The following is a 15,751-nucleotide window of genomic DNA, read 5'->3' as shown; positions in this document are numbered from 1 at the left end:
TCATGAGATCTGGTGCCCCTTTCTGGCCTGCAAGGCATACATGTAAGCAATAATAAATCTAACAAAAAAAAAAAGTCTGGATTTAAAATAGAGGTAGCCCCCAAATAGAGCATCTTTTTATTTTTGTTTTCATATTTATTTTATTTGAGGTATATGAGAGTTTGAGAGTTTCCCTGTAAGTATGCATATATGCAACACCTGAATTCCTGGTGCTCAAGTTTAGAAGGGGCATTAAGTCTCCTGGAACTGAAGTTACTGATGGCCATGAGATACCACATGGGTTCTAGGACTAATCCTAAGTCATCAGCAAGAGCAACACCTGCTTTTAATTGCTGAGCCATCTCTTTCTTTTGGAATATCTAAAATAAGACTTTGTCAATTTATAATGCTGAAGCATGATAGAAAAGAAGATTCTTTGATGAAAATAGTGAAGAATGAAACTTTAAACATCAATGCCTGGTTTAAAGAAGTAAAATATCTGGGCAAGCAGTTACCATGATCACTAAGAGGACATACCAGCAGTACCCTCATTTATAGTTTTGCTATAGCCAGGAGTAGCACTGCTTTTTTGTTTTCATTCAGGAAAATATATCAAGGGAATATTAAGTAGCTCAGGCAATGTTTAAATACATGTTGAGAGACAACCTCTGTAGCAAATGGTGCTAGGAAAACCGGATATTAGGGCCAATGAGATGGCTCAGTGAGCAAGGGCACTTGCTATCAATCATAATAATGAGTTCAATCCCCTAAACTCACATGAGAGAAGGGAAGAATAAACTCCAACAAACTCTCTGTTGACCACTACATGTGTACCAACCCTCCCACACAAATAAGTAAATAAAATAAATAAATAAATAAATAAATAAATGTATTTTAAAGGCTTGATATACAAATATGGAAACTAGTAGGGCTAGAGAGACGGCTCTGCAGTTAAGAGCACTGGTTGTTTTTCCAGAGGCCCCAGGTTCAACTTCCAGCACCCAGATGGCAGCTCACAGCTGACTGTAACCCATTTAGGGCATATAGTCATGCTGTGAGGCTGAGAATGTAGTCCAACTGGCATAATACCTAGCATGCAGAAAACCCTGGGTTTCTTTCATCTACATAAACCAGCATTAATGAAAGCCATGCTAAGATCAGTATCTACAATCTTATTACTATCATAGCACTGATGTCCTATGCAAATGAATTCCAGAAGAGACAACTAAAACTCCAAGGCAAAGTCACTGTCCAATGTTGGGCAATGGACAGCTACCATGAACATTAACTCAGAAAGATTACAAAACATGCCATGGAATGAACTATCACCTAGAGAGATCTGTACATACAGCCAATAGGAAAATGTGCAACCAAGCTTTAGAAATAGCACAAAATTAAGTAAGGCTAAATATCTAAAGATAACAGGAAGAATAAAAATACTAGAGGCAAAAAGAAAAACTAAGAATGAAGAGTAAAGAAGAATTCTGAAATGTTAAAAATAAATTAATACTTCTGGCTATATATCAGTTCTGAAATACACCTATAACCTACTGATAAGGATTGAGAGAAGTTTGAGAATGATGATATCCTAAATAGTGAAAAATAAAAGCCTTCTATAGCAGATTTAAGGGAAATCCTTACATGGGATAAAAAGAGGAACTAAACAGCAAGAGGGTGACCTTACTCAACTTCAGGCAGTCTTGTAGATCAAGACAAATTATTAGCAAAAGCATATTAATTAGTTTGTGCTCACAATAGTGTCATGAATTAAAGCAGAAAAGGAAGGGCACAAAGAATACTAATTAGATGGGACAGTCAGAAGAACTGATATTTGGCATTTTAGTGGCTCTGAGATAAGTTGAGAAAATGAAGTCTTGTGTGAATCTTGATAAAATATTCTAGGCAGAAGAAAAAGCAAGCAACATTTTACATGAAGAATGAGCTTTTTACACTGAAGTTGGTTAAAAGCACAGAAGATTCATTATGATCAGTCCAGGACTGAGGCAGAAGGGAAAGCAATGCAAGTCTAGACTATGCTTATGCAGTCCTCACTGGTTCTTTCCATCATCTAGAGGCAGTGGTCTTGCTCAGTGAAAAACACTTGACATACAAACTGGACAGGTTCAATCCCAGAAACTCACTGTGGAAAGAATCAATCCCTGAGACATTATATACCTATCAATTTAACGTCAATGAACAGAATATAAAGCCCCCAAAATGGAAAACATAGAAAAACAATTTTGTAAACAAAATGAGAGATTCTAATTATAGCTATCAGAAACCACAACTATCAAGCAACACTTACTTAACACAGAAATAAGCAACAAGCTATACTCCTCCTAAATAAATGTCAGCATTAGAAAATGCACTCAAAATGTTTTGAGAGGAAAGTCAATCACAACGAACGTACAGCAAAAGTAGGAAAAAGAATGAAAAGGTGAAGAGTGCTGTAAACTAGGAAAAAAGCTAGAAGGAACAGAGCTATCAGTGTGTCTGCACAGTGCAGGTGTAAGCAGAAAGCTGGGTGCAGTCCCAATTATAGATATACAAGCATATAGATTATACAAGCATGTCACTTAACAACTGCAATAATGCAGCCAAAAGGGCAACAAGGGTCTGAATACAGTAACAGTGCAAGAATGCAGAAGTGGGCTCTGCTGTGAACCACATTCTGAAAAGAGGAAAAAAATACAAAAGAAAGACATGGGGCTGGAGAGTGGTTTAGTGGTTAAGAGTGTGTGCTCTTCTTCCAGAGGACTGGAGCTGGGTTCCCAGAACCCATAGTAGGCTGCTTACAGCTGCCAGCTCACAACTGTCTGCACTCCCCAAGGGATCCAAAGCCTCCTTTTGGTTTTTGCAGGCACTCATGCCTACATTAACTACAGACATATACACATATTGAAGATAAAAATAAAGTATATGTTAAAAAACAGGACTTAGTGACAAGTATCAATGGGATAAGGAGAAGTTGTCAAAAAAAACTCAAGTTTTCAAATCAGACTCAGAGGGAAAATGCCACTTGTGAATATAAAAGACCTGGAAAGAGGACAGTTTAACATCAAGAAAACTGGATTTTCTTCTGCATTTACAGAATGCAGTAATGATAGGGCACTGAAACTGAAATACAGAGACTGCATTTACGCATGATATAACAACTGAACCCTTAAGGCCAGATGGTTACCCAAGGATGGCCCACAGGACTTGCATGCACAGGACCTAACAAGAATATGATGTTTTCTTTTGGGAAAAAAAAAAATGCTCTACTACAAATACACCCTGTATTTTCCTTGACATTTCAGGATATCCACATAGTGTGACTTTGGCTTCAAAAAAGTAAAATTTGTTTTGAGATCATTGTGGATAGAGCTATGAGTGGTACCCAAAGTTAGGAACAGAAAAAGAAAAGCACTCAAGCAAACCAGAAAGCATTGAAGGAAAGTATCCGTTCAAAAGTGAAGGATATCAAACTGAATAAAATACAAGAGACTGGGAGTGTGAACTGAGATGAAACAAGATTCTAGCTGTGACCTTTGTACAAATGCGTTCCCCAAATGAAGCAACAAATCCTGTCTTTACTGACTGAGAAAAACAACTCCAAGAACAGACTGTTCTGTATCAAGTCTGCATACGAAAGTATGGATGTATTAGTATGAACTAGGGAAGATGACCTTTTCATTAATCTGACATCATTAACAGAGAGGGGCACTGCTAACAAGATTTTAAAATTAGATGGAAAAATACAAAACAAGACATAGGACAATTAGCAAAAGCTACAGAGCGGGATCTTTATATTGAAGATTCCTCTAATATGCATACCGAATTTTACAAAATAGCTATATGGAATTTGGTACAACTGAGTGCTTCACTAAAACATAAGCTTTCCAATTCATTCTAGTGTACTTTTATAAAAATCCTCACATTTTTAAATTTTTCTTTACATTTCCTGTGACACCTTGAGAGCCTGAAATATATTTTTGACAATCAGGAATTCCACCCCAATATACAACTGTTCTTGGAAATGAAAATGGTAATTTTAAACGTATTCTAGGATAGCCGCTTATGTCACATCCATCTCCTATGATAGTCCTCGAATGTCACTTTTCTTTTAAGTTATTGCTGTACTGGGTATGGAAACTGGTCGAACCCTCCTCCCTCCGCCCCCAGCATCAAGACAGAAATGACACTGACAAGAAGCTCTGCAACCTGCTGACTCATACGGTTTCTTCATCATTTAAAAGGCACGCACATGTGATTCTGCTTAAGCAACAGCGCTCTGGGATAGGATCATTTGCGGACGGGAAGGAAAAACCATCGAGAAGTAAAAAATGCCCAGCCACCAAAACACAAGGTGCACACTGCCTAGTCAAGGACGACGTAGAACAGAGAAAACGTCTCCAGGGGACTGCCTGAGAACACCCCACTCAGGACCCGACGCGCCACCGCAGAGGGCCTGGGCGGGACCACCGGCGGGGGCGGGACGCAACCAACCAAAACACCCCGGGGGCCACGCCCGCGACACAGGGACGGCGGGGCCCAGCGCCCGCCAGAACCCCGAGGCCTGCGAACCCAGCCTCCCAAACGCCCGGGGGAGAGACTGGCGGAGCGCCCGTGCCGCGGAAGCCATCTGCCCCCCGCCGGCTTCCGGCCACTCACCCGGACGTAGGCGGTAGTCACGGGCGCTGCGGCCACCCTAGAGTCGTCCGCATCAGCCCGCCCGGCCTTCTAGCAGCTGCGGCGCCCGGACCCCAAACCCTGGCGCGACTGGCACCACCCTCCGCTACGCCCCGCCCCCAGCGGAAGTGACGCAAGCTCCCTCGGTCTTGTTTTTCCGCCTCCAGTACTAAGGGAGCACGATAGGGCGTGGCTGTGGGAGAGAGCTGAGAGGGCGGGGTGTGTGTTGGAACTGAGTGCTTGGTAGAAGCAGGGCTTCGAAAGGGGCAAGCTGTACTTTTATGGTCTGTTGTGACGGGTAGGCGGAGATCAATGGCTTTCAGTCTCGGTGCTGCTCACAGTAGAGTCCTTGGTTGCTTGCTTGCCGGTTACCATCCCTATTTCAGCAGAGCTGAGCGTGTCAAAAGGCTCTGCGCCTGCTGTGTTGCCCAGGTTCCTGGGAAACGCTTTAACAGCAGCCTGGACATGAGCGGCCTGGCTGCACCCTGTGATCCTGCTTTGGTGATACCTCCTCTTTGTCTGTTTCTAGCACAGCTATGGGGTCTGTCAACTTAAAAGCTTGTTTTTGCATACAGCATCCTGTGGAATTAGCAGGTACTACCCCTCTGGTGGTACTGTAATCAACACGTTGATATTCTCATAATTTTGTGTACCAGGGAGGGAAACTATGACCTGCCACAGGTCTAGTGTTAACTAATTAACTAGACCATCAGATTAAGTCCCCAGTGTTCACCTTCAAGGGTAGCAGAGTACTGTAGCCATGTAAAATGAAAAGGATTGTAAAGCCTAGTTCTTGGTGCTTTTACTATTAATTTACTGATATTAAAATATCCTGACACTGTTGAAATGCTGGAAAGATTGGTCAGAACTACTACCATAGTGAACTGTCAGCTCCAGGTTCTGACACAACAAAGAGTGGAGTTTAGAACAATAGGCAAAGGAGGTGGTCATAGGATGGAAGATTAAGAAGAGATGACATCACATCAAAGGTGACAGGCATTCTTGCTGAACAGAAGCAGATCCTTGGTGAGGGAAGATGAGGATGACCAGTTACTAAGAGTGGGGATTCATTTTATACCAACTTAGAGGATTCTTGCTAACACTGGGCTTAGATAGGCCCAAGACAGAGGTCAAAGGATGACAGGTACCTGTGACAAGTCATAAAAGGAACCTAACTAAATCTTGGTCAAGGAGTGAGGTAGTCACCACACCCTCTCCCTTTGTTTGCCTTAATTCCCTAAATTAGAAAGTATATGCAGATTTTCTTCCTTTGTTAGAAATCTCCATGCAACTCTCAATTCCTCCTCTATCTCCCTCTCCTTCCCTTGTCAGCAATTTTACCTTTAATCTGTAATAAAGTTTAATGAATCTTACATTACCATCTCTTGCCATTTCTTCAGCTCTGTGCTCTCCTTTCCTTTAGGGCTTCCTGTATGTCAGTCTCACATAAACTGGTCCTACAGTTTGTACCTAACCTCTAGCCCAGTCTCTTCTTCAGGGAAAGTTATCTTTCAGGATTGCAAGTCTGATCATATGTTTGCACAGAACAGAAAGATTGGACCAGCAACTTCAGTAAACCACAGAGGTGTAACAAGTTTTAACTGTGTGGCTTCTCACCTCTTGCCCAGTATTTTTTACCTTCCAAAACCACTAGTATTTTACCATGAACCTTGTCCCTTTTCATAATCAGTACCTCTGTACATGCTGTTGGCTCAGATTTCCTCCTGTCTTATCCTTCAGATTTATACTTAAGCCAAGAAAGTCTTGCCTTCCTGCTCCCATAGAGCAAACCATTTACTGTACTTACACTTGCCTCACCTGTATCCCTCGCTGCACAGGGTTGTAACTTCCTTGTATCCTGGCATTTTCCCTACAGGCCTGAAGAATAAGGCTTCATTTGTATTTTCTTTTTTTTTTAAGATTTATTTATTTTATGTATGTGTAGACACTGTCACTGTCTTCAGACACACCAGAAGAGGGCATCAGATTCCATTACAGATTGTGAGCCACCATGTGGTTGGTGGGAACTGAACTCAGGACCTCTGGAAGAACAGTCAGTGTTCTTAACTGCTTAGCCATCTCTCCAACCTGCATTTGTATTTTCTGATCTGACATATTACCTATATAATAATTGACTCAAAATTCTATAGTATGGAATTTGGAGGAAGAAAATATTTTGTCATTTAATTACAACCAAAATAAATGAATTCAATAGTGTACAAAGTAGACTGCCTTGTGTATTACCATCAGAGTAATGCCTTCAGTTAATGCTTGGAGTAAAGATAAACGTAGCAATTGTTCACCTATGTAAAACAAACATCCACATGACTGTCATAGCATGTACTTGATACTTTCATTTTGAGTAAAGGGGTTATTGGTTATTTTATCATGTTTGGGCATTTCCTACTTTATGTACATAGTTAGTCCCTCTATTTACTAACTTAATTTCTGGTTCATTAAAACTTCCTCAAAGAACTTCATTGTTCAAACAAAACTCAGTAATCTAACAATTCTTTTTTCATTTTACTTTTATTGGATAAATTTTATTTACATTTTAAATGTTAACCCCTTTCCTGCTTTCCCCTCCATAAACCCCCTGTTCCTTCCGCTCACCCCATGCTTCTATAAGGGTGCCCCCCCATCCTCTGCCCCTCATGCCTCCTCTCCCTGACATTCCCCTACACTGGGCTATCTAGCCATGGCAAGACCAGGGGATTCTTCCATTGATGCCCAACAAGGCTATCCTCTGCAACATATGCAGCTAGAGCCATGGGTTTAGTTTCTACTCTTTGGAAAGTGGTTTAGTTTCTGGAAGCTCTGGTATTACTGTTCTTATTCGGTTGCAAACCCCTTCAGGTCCTTCAATTCTTTTTCTAACCCCTCCATTGTGGACCCTATTCTAAGTTCAATGGTTGGCTGTGAGCATCTGTCTCTGTATTTGTCATGATCAGGCAGAGCCTCTCAGGGGATAGCTGTATCAGGTTCCTGTCAGCAATTACTTCTTGGCATCAGCAATATTGTCTGGGTTTGGTGGCTGTATATGGGCTGGATCTCTAGGTGGGACAGTCTCTAGATAGACTTTGCTTCAGTCTCTGCTTCAAACTTTGTCTCTATATTTCCTCCTGTGGATATTTTTGTTCCTCCATCTGAGAAGAACTAAACCATCTGCACTTCAGTCTTCTTCCTTCTTGAGATTTTTGTGGTCTGTGAATTATATCTTGGGTAATCTGAGATTGTGGGCTAATATCCACTTATCAGTGAGTGCATACCATGTATTTTTTTAACCTCAAATGAGATTTTCTAGTTCCATCCATTTGCCTAAGAATTTCATGAAGTCATTGTTTTTAATAGCTGAGTATTAAAGTGTACCACATTTTCTGTATCCATTCCTCTGTTGAAGGACATCTGGGTTCTTTCCAGCTTCTGACCATTATAAATAAGGCTGCTATGAACATAGTGGAACATGTGTCCTTGTTAGATGTTGGAGCATCTTTGGGGTATATGCCCAGGAGTAGTATAGCTGGGTCCTCAGGTAGTACTAGGTCCAATTTTCTGAGGAACCTCCAGACTGATTTTAAGAGTGGTTGTACAAGCTTGCAATCCCATCAACCATGGAGGAATGTTCCTCTTTCTCCACATCCTTACAAGCATCTGCTGTCACCTGAGATTTTTATCTTGGCCATTTTAACTGATGTGAGGTTGAATCTCAAGGTTGTTTTGATTTGCATTTCCATGACAATTAAGGATGATGCTTAAGTGCTTCTCAGCCATTGGATATTTCTCAGTTGATAATTCTTTGTTTAACTCTGTCCCCTATTTTTAATAGTGTTATTTGATTCTCTGGAGTCTAACTTCTTGAGTTCTTTGTATATATTGGATATTAGCCCTTTGTCAGATGTGGGATTGGCAAAGATCTTTGTTGGCTGCCCCTCTGTCCTTTTGACAGTGTCCTTTGCCCTACAGAAGCTTTGTAATTTCATGAGGTCCCATTTATCTATTCTGGATCTTAGAGTACAAGCCATCGGTGTTTTGTTCAGGAAATTTTTCCCAGTGCCCATGTGTTCAAGAATTTTCCCCACTTTCTCTTCTATTAATTTGACTGTATCTGGTTTTATGTGGAGGTCCTTGATCCACTTGGTCTTGAGTTTTGTGCAAGGAGAGAAGAATAAATCGATATGCATTCTTCTACATGCTGACTGCCAGTTGGACTAGCACCATTTGTTGAAAATGCTATCTTTTTTATTTTCCCCATGGAATGTTTTTAGCTCCTTTGTCAAAGATCAAATGACCATAGGTGTGTGGGTTCGTTTCTATTCCATTGATGTTCCTTCCTGTTTCTGTATCAATACCATACAGTTTTTTATCTCTATTGCTCTGTAATACAGCTTGAGGTCAGGGATGGTGATTCCCACAGAAGTACTTTTATTGTTGAGAATAGTTTTTGATATCCTAGGCTTTTTGTTATTACAAATGAATTTACAAATTTTTCTTTCTAACTCTATGAAGAATTGAATTGGAAAGCTGGAATTTTAGTGGGAATGGTTTTTTTTTTTTTTTTTTTTTTTTTTTTTTGGTGGAGGGAATTCTGTAAACCCTCCCCACAGTTACCTGGCAACAGCCTGGTATGCTCCACCCCAGTTACCTGACAGTATAAAAGGGGCCACTTGCCCCCTCCTCTATTCCTTGGCCTCTTGTCCTCTTGCTTTCTCTTGCTTTTTTGCTCTCCCTTCCCCTTTCCTCTCCTCTCCCCTTTCCCTTCCCCTTTCTCTTTCTCTCAGAGTGCTCATGGCTGGCCTCTGCTTCTCTATTCCTCTTCTCTCTCTCTGCCGCTACTACCCTCTTAACTCCCCTTCCTATGTCCAGAATAAACTCTATTCTGTACTATACTGTCCTGTGGCTGGTCCCTCAGGGAGAAGGGATTCCCAACATTGGTTCCCCAGAGGCATTCTTCTTCCCCCATGCCTCACTGCACATCCATGGAGCATATACCCCCACCCCGACTCGCTTCATCTTTCTCCAAACAGTGTTGACTTAACCTTTGTTGCTATTTTGGCAGATGGGCTATGTCTTTATTTCTTTTTTTGGCAAGCATTGGATTTCTGGGTTTCAAAGTCTGAATGGTGTTTTTAGCATGATAGCAGTTGTCCTAAGGCTTGGTGCCTACTAATGTATGAGATCCTGTTACAGGCAGTCCTTGGAGCCTGTGAATATCCTATGCCACAGGGCAAGGGAGTCATGTATATGTTATTAAAGTCACAGATTTTAAGGAAAAGAGGCTACCTTTAATTATACATGAGAATCCTATAAGCAATCAGATGTGGGTTCAAGAGCAACGCTGAGTCAGATTGTTGAGAGTTGAGAGTGTATTTGAAGGGTTATTAAAGCTATACACAGTATATTTGGGCTCTGCAATGGAAATGAAGGCCATGTGGCAGAAGTTGAGGTTTCCTATCATTTTGGAGTGAAGGTGCAATATTGCATGAGCCTACAGCCAATCTTTCTGGTTCCCAGGAAGGAGGCAGGCTAGGAGGTAGGGAGCAGGATTCATGCCATTTATCCTGAGTTTGATGTGAATTTATTCCCCAGGTGAGAGATCTTGACACCTATAAGTCTTTTAACTTGAACTTCACAGAGACTGTCCTAAGTAGTGTTCCTGTGGGTATCCAGGAGGGGAAGAACTGCTGCTATGTGCTGTGGCTTTAGCAACAGCTAAACTCTTAACATTAAAATCTTACAGGCCCAGTCTAATCACAGAGCATAGAATAGTAGCAAAGATGTAACAGAAGTTATAAGGAGGAGGCTGTAAGAAATTTGATAAAGAACCATTTTATATAAAAACATCTCACATCGCAAAAGAAATAGAAGAGAATATATCCTGGAGCTAAACACTGGTGCCTAGGAAGTTGAAAAATGGTTTCATTTGTCTCAAGTACCATGTTCTAAAGTAGTGATAGTTTCATGAAGTTTTTATAATTACAGAACAAAAGAAAGACAAATCAAGGCACCTTTAAAATGTATTATGGGGAACATCAAGCAGGCAGGTTATAGCAAATCAAGGAAATCTATCATATGTTGCAAATATTACCTTGCAACATTCTTAACATTTGGGTTGGTAGAAAGTCTGCTTTGCCCAAAAGTCGAAACTATTTTGGCCAAACACAGTTATGTTGGAATTGTGATGGGCATTGCATTGAATCTGTAGAGTACTTTTGGTTGGATGGCCAGTTTTACTATGTTAATCCTACGGATCCATGTACATGGGAGATCTCTCCATCTTCTGAAGATTTCTTCAGTCTCTTTCTTCAAAGATTTGAAGTTCTTGTTATACTACTGGTTTTTCACTTGCTTGGTTAGAGCAAGTTATTTGTGACTATTGTCAAGGGTATTGTTTGCCTAATTTGTTTCTCGACCAATTTATCATTTGTTATATATGAGGGCTATTGATTTTTGAGTCAATTTTGTATTCAGCCACTTTTGCTAAAGGTGTTTATGAGCTGTAGGAGTTCCCTGGTAGAATTGTGGGGGTTACTTTTGTATACTATCATATCATCTGCTAATCCTGTACAACAAAAGAACTTCTGGAGGTATCACTGTTAGCTTTCTACCTAAGCTCCACCCCAAAGTTACCTGGCAATATCCAGGGTTGCCTGACACTTATAAAAGGGGCTTCTTGCCCCCTCCTCACTCTTTTGCTCCCTTGTTCTCTCTTGCGCCCTTCCTCTCTTCCCCTCTTCCCCCTTTGTCCTTTTTCTCCCCATTCCCTTCCCTCCTCTGTTTTCACATGCTCTTGGCTGTCCTCTACTACTTTACCTCCTCTAAATCTGCCCCTACTACCCTCTTAACTACCCTCCCCATGCCCTAAATAAACTCTATACCATCGTGTGGCTGGTCCCTTGGGAGTAAGGGATGCCTCAACATGGACCTGCCAAAGAAACCCCTTCCCCCACACCTCACTACACCACCATAGAACATATACCCCCCCTTCATATTTTTATAAACACATCAATCACCATCCCTGATTTCCGGATGTACTACAGAGCAATAGTAATAATACTGGGTGGTACTAGCATAAAAACAGCTTGATCAATGGATTGGAATTCAAGAACCAGAAGTAAATTCACACACTTGTTTTTTGACAAACCAGCCAAAACCATACAATGGGGTGGGGGACATCTTCAAAAATGGTGCTGGTCTAACGATGTCCACATGTAGAAGAATGCAAACAGATCCATTTCTGTCACCCTGCACAAAATTCCAGTACAAGTGCATCAACAACCTCAACATAAAACCAGAGAGAAGAGAAAGTGCAGAATAGCCTTGAATGCATTGGCACCGGAGGAAACTTTCTGGACATAACACCAACAGATCGACAATAAATGGGACCTCATGAAACTGAAAAGCTTCCATAAGGCAAAGGATACAGTTAAAAGAACCAAATGGCAGCCTACTGTATGGGAAACAATTTTTTTTCAATTTCACATCTGACAAAAGGCTGACGTTCAAAATATATAAAGAACTCAACAAACCAAATAACCCAATTTAAAAAATAAAGTGCAGATCTAAACAGAAAACTCTCAACAGAGGATTCTCTAATGGCCAAGGAACACTTTAAAAAAAAAGTTTAACATCCTTAGTCAACAGAGAAATGCAAATCAAAATGACACTGAGACATCTTACACCTGTACATCTGACCTCTTACACCTGCCAGAATGACTAAGATCAAAAAGTCAAGTGATGGCTCATGATGGGGAGGATGTGGAGCAAGGGGAACACTCCTCCCTTGCTGGTGGGAGTGCAAACTTGTACAACCACTTTGGAAACCAGTTTGGTGGTTTTCCAGAAAATTGGGAATGGATCTATGTCAAGAACAAGCTATACCACTCCTGGACACATAGCCAGAAGAAGCTCTGCCATACCACAAGCACACTTGCTTAACTATGTTCATAGCAGCTTTATTCCGAATCGTCAGAAACTGGAAACAATCTAGATGTCCTCCAACCAAAGAACAGATAAAGAAAATGTGGTACATTTATACAATGGAGTATTTACTCAGCTCTAAAAACCAATGACATTTCGAAAATTGCCGGCAAATGGATGGAACCTGTAAAGATCATCCTGAGTGTGGTAACCCAGACTCCAAAAGACAACCATAGTATGTACTGACTTATAAGTGTAAATTAGTCAGAAATTTCAGGACAGTCATGCAACAAACCACAGTTCCAAAAAAGCTAAGTAACAAGGAAGGACCAAGGGGGATGAGGGAAGGCTCGAATTTCTCTGAGAAGAGAAATATATTAAACATCAAGGATGGATGAAGGGAGGGGGCTGTGGTGGGGGAAGAGTGGTGATGGAAATAGGAGGAATAAAATGGAGTACAGAGGCAAAGCATACTGGGAGAGACCATTGGGTGGGGGGAGAGTAAATGTGGGATGAGATGGGAACCCAGGACAATGAAAACTCCCGGGAATCTATGAAGGTGCCCTATAGCTAAGACTCCTAGCGACTGGGGATATGGAGCTGGAACCAGGCAAGACTTCCAATGGAGAGATTGAAACACCAGACACAAACCCTTAGACCCACAATTTGTCCTGCCTACAAGATGTGTAGGGGTAAAAGATGGAGAACATTTTGAGGAAAGGGCAAACCAATGACTGGCCAAGATTGAGTGGAGATTGGGGAATCCTGTGGAAGAGGGGAGGAAGGATTAAATGAGTCAGAGTGGTCAAAGACACCATAAGAGTAACTACAGAATCAACTAACCTGGGCCCATAGGGGCTCATAGAGATGAAATGCCAACCAGAGAGCATGCATGGAACAGACCTTGTCCCTCTGCACATATGCAACAGTTGTGCAGCTGGGTCTTCATGTGGGACCCCTAACGTGGGAGCACGGGCTAACTGACTATATTGCCTGCCAATGGATTCCTTTCCCCTGAGTGGGCTGCCTTCTCTAGCCTCAGTACAAGACGCACCTAGTTTTACTGCAACTTCAAATGGCAAGGCTGGTGGGGATCTATAGGAGGCCTCCACTTCTCTGAGGAGGAGCGGTAAGAGGGGAAGATGAGAGGAAGGGACTGGGAGGACAAGAGGGAGGGAAAGCTGTGGTCAGAATGTAAAGTAATGATTTTTAAAAGAAATAAGAATATTAATTAAATCCTAACTAGAAACAATAAAGTTTATTGTATTATCATTTAAGAAAAAGTGAGCTATGAATGGGTGTGTTAAAGCATCCAGAGATAACTCAAGAAAATCTGGTTCTGGACCATTGTAGGTCTCCACAATCAGGAGGTCCTCCTTAGTCAGCTGGTATAATCTTTAACACAGGTGCCCACTGTTCCCTTTTGTTCTTTTCTTTTCTTTCTTTCTTCCTTCCTTCCTTCCTTCCTTCCTTCCTTCCTTCCTTCCTTCCTTTCTTTCTTTTTCCTAAGAAACTTCAGTTCACATATTTGAGCGACTCTAAAGAACCAAGAGAGGTTCTTGGCTGTCAGTCAACAGCGAAGGGAGGCCTTAAGTCATTAGCAGCAGGAACTGAATTCTCTGTCAACCCAGTAGACCTTTAAAATTTTATACTTATTTCATTAATGTATATTTTATACAAAATAATGGGTTTAATTATGATCTACTAACTTGAAAACACATTCCTTCTTTGAACCTTCATATAAACATTTGAGCCTGCTGATACCTGGATTTCATTCTTCTGAGACCTAGTATAGAACAATCAGCTAGTAATTCTACCAGACTCTTAATGTGCAGAACTATGACATAATGCATTTACCTTGTTTAAGCCACAAACTGTATCGTGTTTTGTTTCAGCAATAATAGAAATTTCACCTAATTAGCTGCATCTAGTTTGGAGATATAAAAAGGAAAATATTTTTACCTGTAGTGCTGAGGTGTTATATTTTGTAGGCACTCAGTAAATTTGGTGAATGTATATTAAACAAGTTAGACGCTTAGAGTTAACCTTTTCTGGGTGTCTTCTGTAAGCTTTGAATCAGAATTTTATTAGGTGTGAAGAACGGCATCATGATGTATGTGTACAAGTGACTGCTGGTTCCTTTTCCCTAGTACTGGAAATGTATTAAACGGGTTAACTGTAGACTAAACATGCATTGGTTATTCTAGGTGACTTGAGTCCCTGTCAGATTTAAGGCAAAAAGGTAAATACAGTAAAATGTAAGCTTTTACACAGATTTCTTTTGATAGAGAGGGCAATGCTTGGAAGAAATGAGGAGCACTGTTAAACTTTTCCTTTTAGCCTCTTAATACAATCATTCCTTCACCTCCCGTAAAGTTACCTTCAAGAGTTGATTATCTATAATTTAGAGAAATCCTCTGGATTTTTCTACATAATTTAGGACCAGTTTATCTAGCTTCCTGATGGGATATAAACCAGGATATATATGGCAATTTTATGGATTCTTTTAAAAGTAGCTTATTGTTAGACTACTTACCTTCCAGATTTAGCAAAAGAGTTAATACAAACTTTAAAACTTACTGACACATGCTTTCTTTAACTTGCTTTTCAATCCGAGTTACATGTTATCTATTAGCTCTTCATTGCCTTATTTGTCCAACTCAAAGCCCTGGATCTGGGCCTGGGTGGTAGCTGAGTTGGTCAGACTGCCAGCTCTCCCACATCTGCACCACCAGGTGAGATCTCCTGCACTGCCCCCCACACTAGCCCAACCAATGCTGAAAGCTGCAGGGGGCAGCGCTCTTCTGCTCTCAAGCCCTCAGTCCAGATCATCAGAATCTACTCCACCAGAGCCAGCTCTACTCTACTGCCAGCTGATGTGCAGGATCCACTCTCCCAAGTGCTGCAGCCAGTGAGGGGCAGAAACAGCTCTCCCATGCTCATGACTGACTCACCTGCATGCCAGCCAACAGGGTAAGGTCTATGGTGTATCTCGAACTAGGTGTAGGGCCTGCTCTCCCAAGTATTGAAACACATGAGAGGTAGGGCCAGCTATACACAACCCTTGGACATCTACATGGTCCCAGCGATGTCCACATGGTCTGTAGTGGTAATATCACAGATATATATATCTAAGATATCAATACTGATCCTGCTGCTGCAAGGCCAAAGACTCAGATATGAC

The 15,751-nt window shown here is 41.2% G+C and overlaps 1 protein-coding gene across 1 annotated transcript in view; it reads right to left on the bottom strand.

The window, feature by feature from the left end:
• Window positions 1-4,763, bottom strand: part of PNPLA8 (patatin like domain 8, phospholipase A2) — a 37,490-nt gene extending 32,727 nt beyond the window's left edge. The window contains exon 1 of the mRNA XM_080919160.1: window positions 4,633-4,763. The gene's annotated coding sequence lies outside the window, so the exon portion shown is untranslated. The remainder of the gene's footprint in view (window positions 1-4,632) is intronic.
• Window positions 4,764-15,751: the final 10,988 nt, after the last annotated feature.

This window comes from Micromys minutus (assembly GCF_963924665.1).
Source record: "Micromys minutus genome assembly, chromosome: 1".
NCBI classification, from domain to species: domain Eukaryota; kingdom Metazoa; phylum Chordata; class Mammalia; order Rodentia; family Muridae; genus Micromys; species Micromys minutus.
This window is presented reverse-complemented; position numbering and strand designations above follow the sequence as displayed.